Genomic DNA, 16950 nt, shown 5'->3' with positions numbered 1-16950 from the left:
CGTCCCCGTGGCTTCAAATAAGTGATTATTATCAAGTGGCAATAAGTGCAACTCTTTATTTACCCACACAGTGACACACATACACAAACACACAGCCCTCAAGTTCTTTCCAAGTCTAGTGAATGCTTTTCCCATCATTAAAAAAATATAGCATTTGCATTTTGAGTAGGCGGATAACATTGCTTAGTATGTTGAATCAGAAGGATGGCAAGAATTAGGAAGACTGTTATCTTCCCTGAATAAAAATAAGACACCCAAATTAAGAACTTGTATTAAATTCAAAATAAATACTCATGCTTTAAAAGCAAACGGGTAATTGCACTCCCATATGAAATGGAAGGAAAAATACTGTTTTGAACGAGGAGGTAAGTCGGATACTTTACTATGTGTACAGAGTGGTTCAGCTCTTTTCCGAGGAGGACAAAAGAGTGATCATGGGAAAAGAAGTTTTTTAGAACTAGATTGCCAAAAGCGAATATATTCTCCCCATCCTATTTGTTTGCAGAAAGGAATCACGGAACAAGCCAAACTAATTGCAAAGGCTTTAATTAAGCATCTGCCGTTTGCAGCAGTATGTAAAGCCAGAGAGAGGCTGCACGGATCTCTGTATGGTTTCCCCCCTCCCCCACCCCAGGTTTAGACCATTTATTGTCCTCCTCCTACAGCGGGTGTGCCTGGAAGTTCACGTGTCCGGAGGAAGGCGGAGCCTGGAAACATCCTGCTGTGCCCTCCCGCATCAGTGTCCCCCTACTCTCTTGAGGTACCCCAGAGCCAAGTCACCTCTGAGATATTTCTACTCTACAGGGAAGGCTTTTCTCATCCACTGAGCTATGCTCTGCTGGCAACCTCGAGGTTGCCTCTTGGGGATGTGGTAAGGTAGGGGAGGGCGGGAGGCATTTAATCCCTCTGAAATGGGCAAGTAAGATGTCACACCACACAAACGTCAAGGGGAGGAGGCAGTACAGGCTCCTCAGAATGGGACTATGACAGTGGAGTATATACCCAAGGGCACCCTGCTTTGTGAAGCAGGTGAGTTCTTGCAAAACCTTTCGATTAGAGTCATTCTAATTGCAGTAATGGAGAGTGCCCCATAAAAGGATCAGTAGTCGGATGTTTCCCAAGTCACCTCTTCAGCCGGGACCTCTCTCTCTTGGGTCTCTCAAGTAGTAAATGCCAAAAGTTAGGTAGCTCTTCTTGGATCCAATAGGTATCTCCCACCTAACATGTTTAGAACACCCGATTCTGGATCTTTCCCCCCCAAATATGCTTTTCTTATTATCATCTTCTCCATCTTGGTAACTGTTAGAGCTGCTTGCATGTAACCACTTAACAGTTATATCCTCCACTCTTCTCTTCTCGTCATCACAGCCGCTCCGCCTGCAAGGCTGCTGACCCCTCCTTCAGAATGCCTGAGGACGTCCTCCAGATCTCCCACCTCTGTGGCCCTCAGAGTAGCCAAGCCAGTGTTCTCTCCTGCTGCTTTTTACTGTGCCAGCCTCCCAACCAGTCTCCCTGCTCTGCTCCTGCCCCCCTATAGTCGTTTCTCAACACAGCAGCCAAAGTGACTTTTTAAAAACTTGAAGCCAGAGGGCGCCTGGGTGGCTCAGTCAGTTAGGAGGTGACTCTTGGTTTCTGCTCAGGTCACATGATCTTGGGGTTTCATGGGTTCCAGCCCTGCATCGAGCTCTGCGCTGTCGGTGTGGAGCCTGCTTGGGATGCTCTTATCTCCTGTCTCCGACCCTCCCCCACTCGTGCTGTCTTTGTCTCTCTCAAAATAAATAAACTTAAAAAAAAAAATCGAAGCCAGATGAGATCACTTTTGCTCAAATGCTTTCCCATCTCATTCCAGCAGAAGCCAAAGTGTGTCCTATGGCCTTTGTGGCCCTACATGTCTGTGCTCTGATCCCCACCTCTCTGACTCCCCACCCCCTTTGGGGCTATGTGAATATGCCAGGCATGCTCTCTTTATGGTCCTTTTTTTTTTTTTTTTAAATTTAAATTTTAGTTAACATACAGGGCAATATTGGTTTCAGGAGTAGAATTCAGTGATTCATCACTAACATACAACACCCGGTGCTCATCCCAACAAGTGCCTTCCTTGATGCCCCTTCCCCACCCACCTCCTTCCAGCAGCCCTCAGTCTGTTCTCTATCGTTTAAGAGCCTCTTGTGTTTTGTTTCCCTTTCTGCTCTTTCCTGCCTTCCCAATGTTCATCTGTTCTGTTTCTTAAATTCCACATGTGAATAAATCATATTTATCTTTCTCTGACTTATTTCACTTAGCATAATATACTCTAGTTCCATCCATGTCCTTGCAAATGGCAAGATTTCATTCTTTTTGGTGGTTGAGTAATATTCCATTGTATGTATATGTGTATATTCCATTGTATGTATATACACACACATACATACACAACATCTTCTTTATCCATTCATCAGTCAGTGGACATTTAGTCTCTCCCCATGGTTTGGCTATTGTTGATAATGCTGCTGTAAACATTGGGGGGCACATGCCCCTTTGAATTTGTATTTTTGTAGCCTTTAGGTAAGTCCCTAGTAGTGCCATTGCTGGATCATCTTCAGGGTCCTTTGCATGGTCTTCACACTTGCTCTTCCATGGCTTTGGATGATTCTTTCCCCAGACAGCCATGTGATTTTCTCCTCATATCCTTAGGTCTCTGTGCAAATGTCACTTTCACAGTGAAGCCTTTTCTGATCGCCTTATTTACTTCACCCTTTCCCCCAAGACTCCCTACCTCCCTGGACTGCCTCACTTGTTTCCCTTCTCACTTTTTACAGCCTGAGAGACTATATGTTTTTTCTGTCTCCCACTCGAATGTAAGGCCATGAGGAAAGACTTTTCATGTGTTGTTCACTGCTGTATCTCCCAACACCTAAAACCCATGCCTGGCACATCATAGGCTATTCATGAGATGAGCTGAATCAACTCATTGATGAATCAGTACAAGGTGCATCTTTTTGCAAACACTAGTCTTTACCTCTTTTGTCTGCTCTTGTTTTCCTTTCTTACGTTTTCATCCAGTGGAATACTTCCTGCATATGTGAGTGAGTAAGTGAGTGTATAACACGGTCTTCCATGCACACAGGTGATATGTCTCATGCACCATTAGTGGAGCATTCACTGTGGGTTGTTTTCCGAGTCTTGGTGACGGACTGGAGCCTGCTCATTCCCACACTCTCACCCAGTCCCCTCTGTGGCCAAGAGCACACATCTGTGGGACACCTGGGTGAAGCTGGAGGGAATCTGAGTTAGGTAAAAAAGCAACTTGCCAAGAAACAGAGCTAGGAAGACAGCCAGCACTTGTGGGGATTGAGCTTTTGACTTTGGCCTCATTCGGTCGGCATTCTAACCACTGGCCACAGAACTGTCTTGCTTTTCTGGAGTTTGCTAGTAGTACTTTTGAAAATTCACCTTTCTAACAGGAGGAAATGGTCTGCTAACGAACCCACATTTTTGCCCTGTACTTCTACTAGTACAGTGATAACTGTTGTTAAAGGTCTTGCACTTGGAGTCGCGTGTCCTGGGTTCAAGACTCTTCCTACCTTGGACAAGCCATTTAACCTCCCTGGAGCTACAGTACTTTATTTAATTTTTATTTCTTAATTTTTTAAAAATATGTATTCATTTTTGAGACACACAGAGAGACAGAGCGTGAGTGGGTGAGAGGCAGAGAGAGAGGGAGACACAGAATCGGAAGCAGGCTCCAGGCTCTGGAGCTGTCAGCACAGAGCCCGATGTGGGGCTCGAACTCGTGAACTGTGAGATCGTGACCTGAGCCAAAGTCAGATGCTTAACCGACTGAGCCACCCAGGCGCCCCGAGAGCTGCAGTATTTTAAATAAAAATTGCAAATAGTAAACCTGTGCTTCCTACCTTCTACTACTGCTAGGAAGATAACATGAAGTCACAAATGTGAACGTTTTTGGTAAAATATGAAATGTGCTCTGGAAACTTGAGAAGTCTGATGCTAATTCCCTTCTCCCCAGCCCAGACCTTCCCGCCTCCAGCCTAGCAGAGACCTTGCTTCATCGTCTTCTAAACCATAAAAGATTATATGCTGTTGATGTCACATTTTAGCATAAACCACATTATGAAATTAAATAAGATCCTCAAGTTCACTGAAAATTCACAGTCTACATAGAGCATGTATAGCAGCCCTATTAATGAGAATGCCAACCGCCTAGAGTAATGAAAGCTTTCAGTGTGACCATTAAATCGGGCAAGGTCGGGGGGTGGCACTCTGCCAGGCATTATAAAAAGTAAGAGCATTGTTTTTGCTGAGGTAAGTCCTAAAATAGTTCATGTCAATGTAAGCATTAATGTAGAACAGGCATGTCAGGGTGAACCAAGGGTAGTAGGAGAGGAGTTTTAATCCTTGCTGTAACAGGGGAGAACTCATTACGATTTTGTGACATACAATTTATAAATGTGGAGGGACTGTCAGGGGAAGGTAGTGGGCAGGTAAAGGGGCACTGCAGAGGCCATGCTTCTTAGGCACACATGACACACCGGGATCCGCATCCCATTTTTGGCCATTTACAAAGAGCGTGACTTTGAACCAGTTACGTCTCTGCCTCAGTTTCTGTCTGTAAGATGCTGGTATGATGCTAAGAAGAGGAAATATAACATCTGCAAAATTCACAGCACAATGCCTGGCACACGATACATGCTCTTTAAATACTAGATGTTATGATTTTCTCGGTGACGGTAGTCATGGAGAGTGCCCTGGTGGGACAGTACAAAGGAAATGGCCACAAAAGTGCAGCAGACAGAGATGATGCAAAGGAAACAGCCTTTGAACTAGAAATGAACATTCACACTGTGAGTTGGCCACAGGGACAAGGGTTTTAAGCTGGGAAGCGTGTGAAAGGGTCATTTGTACCAGAAGAGGAGTCGTGATCCTTTTCCTAACTTTCAATGTTGAAATATCACACCAAAAACGTGGAAGAAAAGACATTACACAAATAAAACCCTAGCAGGCAGCACAAGACTTTACATCACACAAGAGCCCAAAGGATGGCTAGTTTGTTTTCTTTTTTTAAATATGATAGCCTTCACTTCCCAACATTGAAAAATAAAATACACAACCTGCATACAACTAAAGAATCCAAGAGCAGCCCATAATGTCGGTTCAGGGATGAGCTGAATTGACCCCAAGGGCCATACCTGTCATAGGAGAGAGGCTTGTCTCCCCGCTGAGTGCTCCAGGAGGCGGTGGCTGGGACTTCTCCCAGATTGCCTTCCTGGTGGCCATACACTTCCCGCGTCACTCTTCTCTTGCCACGTATGAACTACACTTGGGAGAGCAGGAGTCTCCGTGCAGAAGCAAACTACTACCGTCCCCACCAAATGGAGCAGTTGGCCGACCCCAAGAGAGACAGCATTTACTGTACTGACTGGTATACTGCCATATTACCTGACATTTGATTCAGACAATAGTTCTCAGCAGCACCTCTAAAAGGCACAGGGACAGGGGCAAGAAACTGGTACTATCACAATTCCCTGATGGTCTCCCTCTCCACCCAGGAGAAGCAAGACTCCCTCCATGGCTTACAATTAGTTATTTTCATCGAGGAGAAAAAAAAAATTGTCTCTTAAACTTTGTACGTGGAAAGAGGATGTCAAGAGAATGAAATAAATCCACAATTAACACACCCCAAAGGCCGAAGGGCCAGGCCCTTTCCAGCAGCAAGTGTGATGGCTGTTGCTTTGAAAGAACTGTTAGACAGGTATTTCCACACACAGCCCTTAGACCTTAGAGGCTTTCATTTAATGTGACTCAGCACTTTCTGGTGGTTTCCAACTAACCTGTAATTGCCATCTGTAGAATATTTAATTTAAAGAATCCATGCCAATTAAAACAATTTAGAAGGATCTCTACAAACTGATGCTTCTTCACCCCTCTCTTATCCCTTCTGCCCCCGCCAACGTATTTCAGACCAAGCCTCTGCCATGATTTGATGTGAAGCATTTCTAGAACACAACGGGCTGTGTCACTGAACACAGTGACAGCATGCCGCTGGAAAGTAAACATTTTAGGAAGTGGGAAGAAATGAAGAATATAGTAATTACATCCTGACGTTAGATGAGCCTTTTATAGACAAGCTTTTCTGTGAAGGCTCCATCCTTTTTTCCTTTCTCCTATTCCTGAATCTTCTTTTAAGGAACGTATTTTCCATCTTCTCATTAATATTACAGCGACTCCAGCCCTTGCCTCCCCCTCCCCCAGACTCCTACTGTCCTCCAACGAGGAAACTGAGAGAATGCTGATTGAGCTGTTGAATGGCAACGTTCCTTTCCTGAAAACGGAATGCTGTATGAAAAACTGCTTCCCACAAAAAAAAAAAAAAAGAAAAAAAAAAACCCACCCAAACAATCCAACAACTGTCTTTCCTCCTTTTTACCCCGAGAACCACAGGACTTCATTCACATATTTTGGTGTTTGAATGCATTTGTGCTTAGGCCTCAAATACCCAGGTGGAAAACCAATCTATTAAGCCTTTCATTATTCCAAAAATGTGAGCATCTGAGTCACTGAGAACATCCCCATCCCTGCATGGGGAGTGAGAAATAGAAACCAAATTGTTTGCGGCATTCGAAACCAGAGTGCGTGCGGCCGAATGGCAGTTAGGTGGATTTTTTTTTTATAGGAAGGATCCTTGTAAGTGGTCTGCGAGATGGATTCCGTGCTAATTCTTCTCGCATCATGAATGATGGCCCTAGCTAGACACTGTCGCTGGGATCTTCATCTATTAATCATGGAGGCTGCTTTCTTATTCGGTTGCCATAGTTTCAGTGCCTCAGATAGTGTTGGGGTGTCTTGGGAAAGGTTCAAGATATACTGGGGCGTGCAAGCCTCGCAGTTATCTTGGCACTTTGTGGTGCTCTGAAAGCATCGAAAACCGCCTCTCGTATAATTCAGTGTTGGATTAAAAGAGGCGACTTCTGAGAAGGTCTCTCTGGACCTTGTTATGTGCACATCCAGCTGATATCTACTCCAGGATCTGCCTCTTGTTCAGTCTTCCTGGTGGGGGGGAGGGGGGAATGACCGTCCAGGGGCCGATGTCACTTTCATCTTTCGACAAGAAAGCCGAAGGGTGCGAGCTCTTCGTTAAGGCTATTCACAAGTGCGGAGGTAAATGAGGGCGTGCGTGGCTTTGCTCAAAACGTCAGGTTCATGATTCGGTTTGGGCTCTGCAGCTTGCTGACTACACGGAAGGACCTCAGGAGCGCCGCACGCTTTGGCGTGGCGATGGAAACGGTCCCTGCTTTAAGTTCAGGTTTAACCTCTATGATTCTCTTAGGCTTGATGCACCTTCCTGAGGAGCTAGAGATCATTTCGCTGTATTTTGCGACCCTGGCCCACAGGGCTAACAGCCCTGTCAGCTCTGGAGTCCATGAGTTTTGTTTTGTTTTTTTTTTCCTTTCTGGAATTCTCATCTTTGGCAGGTTTTGTTGTTAGGTTTGTGACTTCAGGGTTGATTAGGAAAAGCTGCCTGGTGGTGTATGTATTGGGTGACCGAGTCCAGAAAAGACAGGGAGGAGGAAGTTGCTGCAAGAATGAGATACACACACACCCAGTGATTTATGTGTTTTGTGGGTGATGGAGAACACAGCTTTCCTTTGTTAGGTGCATTTGGCCGTGTGGAACAGATACTGGTACGCGTCGTAATGCTGGAGTTCCCATCTCTCAAGTGGACTTTCAAGGACTCCTACCAGTCCAAGCCAAGCCATTTCATTCCTTTGTAGATTAAAACATAAAACAATCTCACACTTGAGGCACACAGCACTGAAGTCAGGACGTGCGGGGCCTCCAACAAAAAACCCAGGCAGATTCACGGGAAGAAAACCTTGAATTCATTTACCAATGGCCCTAATCTAGAAAACTGGTCACTTCCCCCCCCCTCCCTTACTAGAAAATGACTAGTTTTTATTTCAGGGTGGGAGCTTCAAAGCAGCCGTTTAAAATTTTCCCAGTCCCAGCCTGCCAAAATTTTTGAGTAAGATCAACAAGCGTTTTTAATGCACGTGTCTATTATATTGACCCCTCCCCTCCCCAACCACACTAAATGATTGATTTTAGAGGCCAATAATTTCAAGTAAATTAAAAGGATAACATGGCCTTAATTGCTACTGGCTTCACCAGGCTTCTGGGCACCAGAATTCCTCGTGGAGAAACGCTTTTAAGTGTCACAGATTTTGATCATGTGGTCTGGCTTACCCATAGGCCGCAATTATCAGCACCCCCCTTTCTCCCCCTCCCCTTCCCACTATCTCTGGGAAGCAAAGAAAACATACATTTGTAAATTCAGTATTATGGACCTCTGATTATTTGGCAGGATAGAAAATAGGTCTTCTTCATTTTACGGTAGTCTCACAAGTAAGTTTTGTTGTTTTTTTTTTTAATTTTTCTTAAAGGCATAGTGATGGGGAGGACAGTGGTACTAATATTTCCGATCAGAAGCTTTTTTTTTTTCCTTGGAAGAAGAGTTTGTGTGAATTCAAGTTGCTGTCCTCTTGACAATAATGAGACTGTGATTACTCTTTGGTGTCCAGGCGGACATCGTATCGCACACGCAGCCTAAAGAAAAGCAAGCAGTACTTTTGTGTGAATGTCTGTCAGATACAATATGGACTTTAATTAACCTTAATTAATGATTTCTGATTACAGATTTTCTTTTGTGCCTCCAAGACGTCAGTGCCTTGGAGGCTGTATTTTTGGTGGAACATTTTCAGACGGCAGTGACTTGAACACGCTTCCATTATGTTGCCATGCAAAACACACTAGGTTCCTCTATGAAAAATGTGATTCTGTATCATTTGCAAAATGGTCATGTAAAGAAAGAAGAATCACTTGAGGGGCAACTGACATTTATAAGTGGTACAGAGTACTTTCAATCTTCGGGGGACGCATTTTTAACTTTAAAGGAATTTAGTTAACAAAATTGATGGTATTTACTGGCTCCTAAGGGGATGAGAGGCCATTCCTTTTCAAGATGGAATGGGACTTTGAGGGTTTTTTTTTTTCAATTTTTTTTAATGTTTATTTATTTTAGAGAGAGAGAGAGACAGAACATGTGTGAGGGAGGGGCAGAGAGAGAGGGAGACACAGAATCCAAAGCAAGCTCCAGACTCCGAGCTGATGGCATAGAGCCTGACGCAGGGCTTGAACTCACAAATTGTGAGATCATGACCTGAGTCTAAGTCATGAGTTCTTTCAAATGAAAGATAGTCTATGCTGGGGGCAGTGGACCAAGTGGTATTTCCTTTGCCCAAAAGTACCTGTTAAGTGTGTGCTAAACACAATGACTAGGGAATAGGGTAAGCATGGGAGAGAAAGAGGTCTTACTTTTCGTTAAAAGTACTTTTTCCTGTGTCATGAGTTTTACTACAGATATCAAGAAGCTGAATTATAATGTTAATGTGCCACTTATGTTCGACTTTTAACTAGAGGGTCTAATAAAAGTTAGATATAATATATTAATTATATTATAAGTATCGTATTAATTAAATTTCTGTGTGAATAATCATTTTGTAGCTTACATAAAACTCCAATAGCACATAACACATCTAGTTTAGCATAATTTGTGCTTATGAATTATAAATGCTTAACTTTTACAATTAAGCTTACCGATCTGTAAGCATCATAAGGAGAAATTACCTAAATTAAATGGATTTGTCACATTTGCTGTGCTGTGTTCTAGCGTAGTGATTATCTAGAATAATTTTTGAGATGGTTGTCCCATTGTGTGCAATACGCATTTACTTTTAGTGCAAGTAAAGTCAACGCAAGATCCCAGGCTTGTTCAGCGGAGGGGAGCTGCTGATGATATAGAGAGTAGAAACGAGAGTAGCTTTCCAGGGTCGCCAAGAGAAAAGGTCGCAAGCATCTACTGGGTACTTTTCTCTTTAAAGGGATGTACAGAGTACAGGGAAAGGCTTTCTATTCAAAAGTCAACTTTTCTCTACAAGGTGTTTCCTCTCATTTGTGACGAGGGGAAGTTCAGTGTGTTGAATATGCTGGTTAATTAATTCTCGTGGGATATCGTGGAGGGCGGAGCTTTCGTTCCCGTATTTTGTCGTGTCCAGAACATCAGACCTGTTAATATTGCCCAAACACATCCGCTCCCCAGAATGAAAAGGACAACATAATTGCCTCTGCTGTTAGAAAACAGCCACAGCCAGTTCCCCAGCAGATCCTACAACATGCCAGGTGTGCAAGAGAAGGCTTTGAAATGTTGTGAATAGCTTGACATTATCACAGTGTTATTGAAATGCAAATTCTGCTGAGCAGAACTTGAAAGGGTTTTGTAAGTAGGACTAGGACAATGTCTTTTCTTGCTTGTTGTCAACCATACCTACTAGTCTTAACTCCAAAGGCTCTTTCTATTAAAAGTCATCATAGCATATTTGCATATTTCATTGTTTCTCACTGCCTGTGTTTCAAGTGAAGACACATCTTCCCAGAGTGGCAGCTTCTGGGCAGAGGATGCACTGGCTTCCAGCAGCGAGGTGCCAAGACAGGACTGTTCTGCCTAGGAAGGAGTCTTGCTGAGTCCCACATCACATTCAGATATCAGGCGTGTTGATAACCACCAACATGAACGGTATTTAACAGTGTTATTATTAATGATAAAGACCTTATTTATATCATAAGGATATTTTGCAGAGCGCGTTTATAAACATTGCCTCATTTAACATCATTACAACCCAGGTTAGGCAGGGCAGGTATTATGCCCAATTTAAAGATGAGATAACTGAGGTTCAGAGAGGCCAAATAATTGGCCTAAGAGTACCTCCAGTGAGGGAAGGGCTTGCGACAGGGTCCCTAATCTTCTGAACCTGAGTTTTGTGCTCCTTCACCCCACTGCCCTGTTTGCTCAATACTTAAAAATTTTTGAAAAACGACGACAGCCTCCCAATCATAGATGTTCCTACTGTGCAGATTGAACACGGACAGAACAAGTTGAGAGGCAGCTTTTCAAGAGGGCACCTGCGTGGCTCAGTCAGCTAAGCATCCAACTCTAGATTTTGGCTCAATGCATAATCTCAAAGTCATGGGATCGAGCCCCATGTCGGGCTTCGGGCTGATAGCACGGAGCCTGCTTGGGATTCTCTTTCTCTCTCCCTCTCTGCTCCTCCCCCATTGACATAAATAAAATTAACAAAATTTTTTTAAAAAGGAGCTTTCCAAGGACTCCACCTGAGGTTATCAGTGCAAATGGACCTACGTCCCCGCTTCTCAGTGGAATGCCATTTCAGGACATTGTCTCCAGAGAATCGCAGGGTCTTGAGTTGTCATCTGAAAGGAGATGAACTGCAAAATGGAGGATGTTTTTAATGGGGATTCTAGTCCTGTTTGATAGAAGGGATCCAAATAAACAGCACTATTAAGGTACACCTTGTCCCTGGGGCACGGTAGAATGGAGGGACAGAAGGGTGAACCACACATTCCGGCAGGAGTATCCTCCAGGGGCTGATAACTTGTACCCATTGACACAGGAGCATGTTTTTAGCAAGGAGTAAACTGACCGTATGGCACAATGTCAGTGGATCTTCCCTCTGACAAAGGTCATTTGACAGCCTGGTCCAGTCTATCAGGCCTAGTGAAAGCAGCAAATCAATTTAATCCAACAGATCATATATTTAGCACTTACGCCAGGCAGATTCTAGATATGCCGCAGAGGTACAATGATGACCTAGTGCAGAATATACCCATCGACTGTGTACCCAACATGGGCCAGACCCTGGGCCCACGTTCTAGCAAGCAAAGTAGATATGTGAAAACTCGCTCTGGTGTAAGGTCTGATTACTCTCCATCCCTAAAGCAGAGTGCATTTGCTAAGCTGGGGTACTTAGCTAAGGATACTAAGAAGGACAGGAAGGGAGAGTTCTACCCAGCCGGGAGGTCAGGCAGGACTTTGTGAAGGAGGAAGCATCTGGGTTGCCTGAAGGAGTGAGGTTTCAGTAGGTGAGAGGGCAGGGGAAGAAAAGCCAGGGGGCTAAGGGAAAAGCGCAAGCAAAGGCTCAAAGCAGGGAAATAGAGAACTTGGCCCCAGGGCGGCAAGGGGTCCTCCTGCTGACTTGGGGATGTGGTGTGGAAGGCTGAGGACAGAAGGGGATTGAGAGCACTCTGTTGGGGACTCTGCCATGCTCCAGAGGGACCCGGAGCTGCAGACAACTGAAGCTTCCCAGCAAGAAGATGACATCATCAGAGGTGGCCTTTAGAGGTAGAAATCTGTCAGCACTGTGTGTGGGACAAAGGAAACGGATTCTGAGCAGGTTGGTAAGATACAGGCGTCAGGACATAGGGACCAGTTGGACGCGTTGGGTGAGGAAGGAGAAGGAGGGAAAATGGCTCCAAGATGTCATAACTGGGGAACTGAGAGGAGGGTGGGGGGCAGTGGCCAAGAAGGAACTCCAGTTTACAAACAAAAGAGTTCATATTTCACAGCCATCTTACCCCAGATTTAAAGGACACGTAACAGGCCAAACACCAAAGCCTTGGCCCTAGAGCCCTACTGTGCTCACACCCAGCTTTGTAGAGCGAGCACTAAAGATTTTGAAATTAAGAGTGTTTCAGCTGTCAGGGAGCCTGGGTGGCTCAGTTGGTTAAGCATCCGACTCTCGATTTCAGCGCAGGTCAAGATCTCGCGGCTCATGAGTTCGAGCCCCACGTCAGGCTCTGCGCTGACAGTGTGGAACCTGCTTGGGATTCTCTCTCTCCCCCTCTCACTCATGCTCATGCTCTCACTCTCAAAATAAATAAATGAACTTAAAAAAAAAAAGTGTCTCAACTGTCACATTTGGTCTGGGAGCTGGGACCACTTTCTCAACATTTGGGAGGTTAATGACGTAACAAGAGGCGGATAACCTGAGAACGACTGAGGGACCGTCCAGCGCATCGATAAAAACAGGTTACAAAAGGAGTGGCCAAGTGCTGACGGCTCCCCACCCCACTCCATGTTGGGCCTATTTATATGTGTTTAATCTCTTGAATTGCCTTATGCGACCAAAAATGTTATAGATGATGTAATTCACAAAACACAAATAACACCTAACTTGTGTTGTTTATTTAATAAGACAGGGTTAGCAGACACGAGGCCTTATTTGCCGCCTTGTGCTAAAACTGAACACTGTGTATGTAGTGGAAGGAAAAAAAAATGTGTTTAATAAGATCTTACTTTGGAACAAAGAAATCTTCATTACATCAGTGACTGAGGTATCTCGGGTTTCATTTTATGGGATCAACCTTTAGATAAGGGCCGATATAAGTACAGCTGTCCAGCAGAACCCTCCGATGTCGTTAAGAGTTGAAAATAACCAATATTAACACTGTGAAAAAAAAGGATCCTAAAAAGATGGGCATTCTCTAGTTACCCTCCATATGACATCTTTCTTTCAGGGGTTTCTAAACAAAACCTGTACCAGGAAAGCCTTACTCCATATTTTAAAAAGAGAGTAAATAATGGAAGTAACACAGAACAGGATGAATTTCCACAGGGAGGCCTAACAAACCAAGTTTCTAGAAGGGAGACAAGTTCCCTAAGTTTGCCTTCAAGTCTTATTTTAAAGGCCAATTCAAATTCAACATTAAGGAGTAATTTCATACCTATATATTACGTGGGGACACCATACCTCAGTGGGGTGTCAGAACGCTGAGAGACTGAACTCCAGATTACTTTAGGACTGTGAGAATACTTTGCTGTCCTGTTGTTTCCAACTTGCAGGCTGCCCTCTAGTGTTAGTTCATCTCAACACAACCACTTTGGTGTAGCTCCCGTGAAGGTGAAAAACGAGGCAGGGATTCTAAGCAGCTAGTCAGCAGTTAACCCAGCCTGGCTAGACACGGTCTCTAAATAGAGGGTTAAGAAGCTGAGGATGCCCGGGGCGCCTGGGTGGCTCAGTCGGTTAAGGTTAAGCATCTAACTTCAGCTCAGGTCGTCATCTCAAGGCTCATGTGGGTTCAGGCCCCACATCAGGCTCTGTGCTGACAGCTCGGAGCCTGCAGCCAGCAGCCTGCTTCTGTTTCTGTGTCTCCCTCCCTCTGCCCCTCCCCTGCTCATTCGTGCTCTCTCTCTCTCTCTCTCTCTCTCTCTCTCTCTCTCTCAAAAATAAACATTAAAAAAAAAGAGAGAGATGGGGCGCCTGGGTGGCTCAGTCGGTTAAGCGGCCGACTTCGGCTCAGGTCATGATCTCACGGTTCGTGAGTTCGGGCCCCGCGTCGGGCTCTGTGCTGACAGCTCAGAGCCTGGAGCCTGCTTCTGATTCTGTGTCTCCCTCTCTCTCTGCCCCTCCCCTGCTCATGCGTGTGCTCTCTCTCTCTCTCTCTCTCAAAAAATAAACATTAAAAAAAAAAAAGTATGAGCTCTGGAGTTTCCTATTCTACTAAGATCTTGGGAAAGTTACTTAACCTCTCTGTGCCTCATTTTCCTCCTCTGTAAAAATGGAATACAAACAGTGCCTACCTCTGAAGGCAATTCTCATGACTCAGTGTGACTGTGTGTACCACAATGATGTCTGGTATACAATAAGCACTCAATAAAAATTAGCTATTATAATTTGACAACAAGTCCTCTTACTAGAACCAGCTAAATTCAGTGTTTTATGTCACCAGCAGGGTATGGTTCTTGGCATAGAAGTTAAAACTGAAAAGACAAGATGATGACAAGATGATAGCATCCAGAAGAGCCTTGCTGCCTGCTTCTGTCTCTGCCTGTCTGCTCTTTTGTATGCCACAGCATTATTCACAATAGCTGAGTGAATCGCCATTCATTATTTTATTTAGGAAATATTTAGTGCATACCTACTATGTGCATCAAGCTGTATTATATATTAGATCATACTGGATACTTCCAAAATATTAAATAAAGTGTTGGGTGGGGCAACTAGGATTCGTTCCATTTTAAATTTGCCTTTGTTGGGGTCTAGTGCCCAGTTAGGAGCCTGGGCTGGTCAGGGTTATGCCACATGTCCCAAGCTACAACTTTCTCATGTTCTGGAAACAGAGGATATAGAAATTCCGAGGAAATAATACAGAGGGGTTTTATCGCTTAGTTTTCTGTATGCGGAATTTCGATCGCATTTAACATTATATGTAAAATCACAAAATTCAGAAATTTTCACTAACAAAGAGGGCCCAAAGATCTGTTAATTTAATACCTGACTCAGAACCAATGTATAAATATGAAGAGGTTATTTTCTGCAACACAACTTTAAGTTATTATGTGGCATTGAGCACTTATGCTAGCAAACTGAAAACGTCACATTGATTCATGGGCCTTAAACTCTTGTTTTCCACCAAACCTAACTAACGTGTGAACCCCAAAACAGCAGAGCGGATGGGTTGCAGAGTAAATCCCTAGTCCGACCCAGCCTTCGCGCCTACCTCCCTGAGGTGTAATGAGAAGGCAGAAAAGAAGGTGGGTGATCACAGAGGAAAAACAAAGGCCAAACTGATCATCAGTTCTCCAGCAAACACAACTTCATTCTGGCTCTACCCATCCCAAGTATTTACTGCTCTGGGCAAAACCTAATTCACAAAAATCAGTAAGTTGCTGGTCAGGAGTTAGGGAATGTGCTATCAAGTCGGAGCTTGGACACCGGGTACATCCGGAGTTGGATAATAGGAACTGGGGCCCCTCCTCCCTGGTGGCATGGAGTTTTGTGTTTGTTTGGTACCCATCCAAACGCAGGACCATCTGACAGCTGTTTGGTGTTTCTTGTGAAATGGACTTGGGCCATGGCCAGATGCTAGTGGACAGATGTTCACAACACAAAACGTTCACCGAAATAGGCGCTAATTGGCACCCTCCTAATGATCTGAACAAATACGGCAGGAATGGGCTGGGTCTGCCAGTGACCATCTCAGCGTCCAAGCCTGCCTCCCTTGCTTAGCGGGGAGGCCTGGTGGGAAACCGCTTTCTCCACACTCCAGGATTTCGGGTTCCCGGACTCCTGGACAGAAAACCTCCAAAAGGAGTATCTGTTGTTTATGTCGTGTGTAGGTATGCTTGTAGGCATGTGCTTATTAACAAGTGAAACTTCTCAAAAAGGTGACCAGATCAGGGACCTTTGGAGTTCGCCCACCAGCCACCGAGGCAAGTCTTAAAGCACAGAATCTTCTCCACAAATTTGGTTTCTCTGCGGTAATTTTTGAACAAATACTGTCAAAATAATCACATGTTACCTTCACGTGAACCCTCAAATAGAATATGTGTCCTTCATTTCATACCTTTGACTGTGACGGTTAGTAATAGCTACAATGTAACTGCGTCCCAACATTTTGGTTAAAATGGAGTTTTAAGAAACCCAAATTAGTTTCAAGGGAATAGTTCAGGGGCAAACTGGTTTGACAATGCCCTATTCATAATTAGGTGGACTTGCTCCCACATGTACAGGCTTATAATTTACTGTCTTTGATTTCAACAGTTAAACTGTCTTTTAGTGCCTGAAGCACTTTTTCCGTGGGGGTTTCTCTCCTCTCTGTTTTGCAAGTCGGGAGCAAACTTTTAACTCCTGACTCATTGCTAATACGATCTGTTACCCAGCTAGAGACTGACAAATAATTTTGTTCTAAGGCAGGATATAGTTTTCAGCTTAGGCGGCTAAGAACGTTTCACTGATGATCCTGTTCACTATTTGTTTTCCGTGGAATCCAATCACACGTGGGTAAGGACACAAAGCAGGGACCTTCCCACACTCTGCAGCCCCTACGCATACCCATTAAAGCCTCCTTGTCCCCACACCTTCCCGGACAGAGAGATCTAATCAAGACTCATCCTCCGCCCAGAGCTTTCTAAAACACACTCTGTACTACACTAAGCCAGATAAAGAGCCTGGACACATTTTATTAGTCACTTCTGTAGTTCTGTATCCCCCCACATGATCAACTTGCTGGAAGCATGGTAGGTGTAAGAGGGTTTCTCAT

At 44.4% G+C, this 16950-nt stretch overlaps 1 protein-coding gene and 1 long non-coding RNA gene across 5 annotated transcripts in view; one reads left to right on the top strand and one right to left on the bottom strand.

Moving 5' to 3' along the window:
- SEMA6A (semaphorin 6A) overlaps nt 1–16950 on the top strand; it is a 134345-nt gene that overhangs the window by 3756 nt on the left and 113639 nt on the right. The window lies entirely within an intron of this gene.
- Nucleotides 8450–16950, bottom strand: part of LOC122237596 — a 117089-nt gene continuing 108588 nt past the window's right edge. Inside the window, exon 3 of the long non-coding RNA XR_006216177.1 lies at nt 8450–8601. This is a non-coding gene — a long non-coding RNA (uncharacterized LOC122237596). The remainder of the gene's footprint in view (nt 8602–16950) is intronic.

This window comes from Panthera tigris, chromosome A1, assembly GCF_018350195.1.
Source record: "Panthera tigris isolate Pti1 chromosome A1, P.tigris_Pti1_mat1.1, whole genome shotgun sequence".
Taxonomy (NCBI): Eukaryota; Metazoa; Chordata; class Mammalia; order Carnivora; family Felidae; genus Panthera; species Panthera tigris.
Note: the sequence above shows the minus strand (reverse complement) of the source record. Positions and strands in the feature narration are given on the sequence as shown.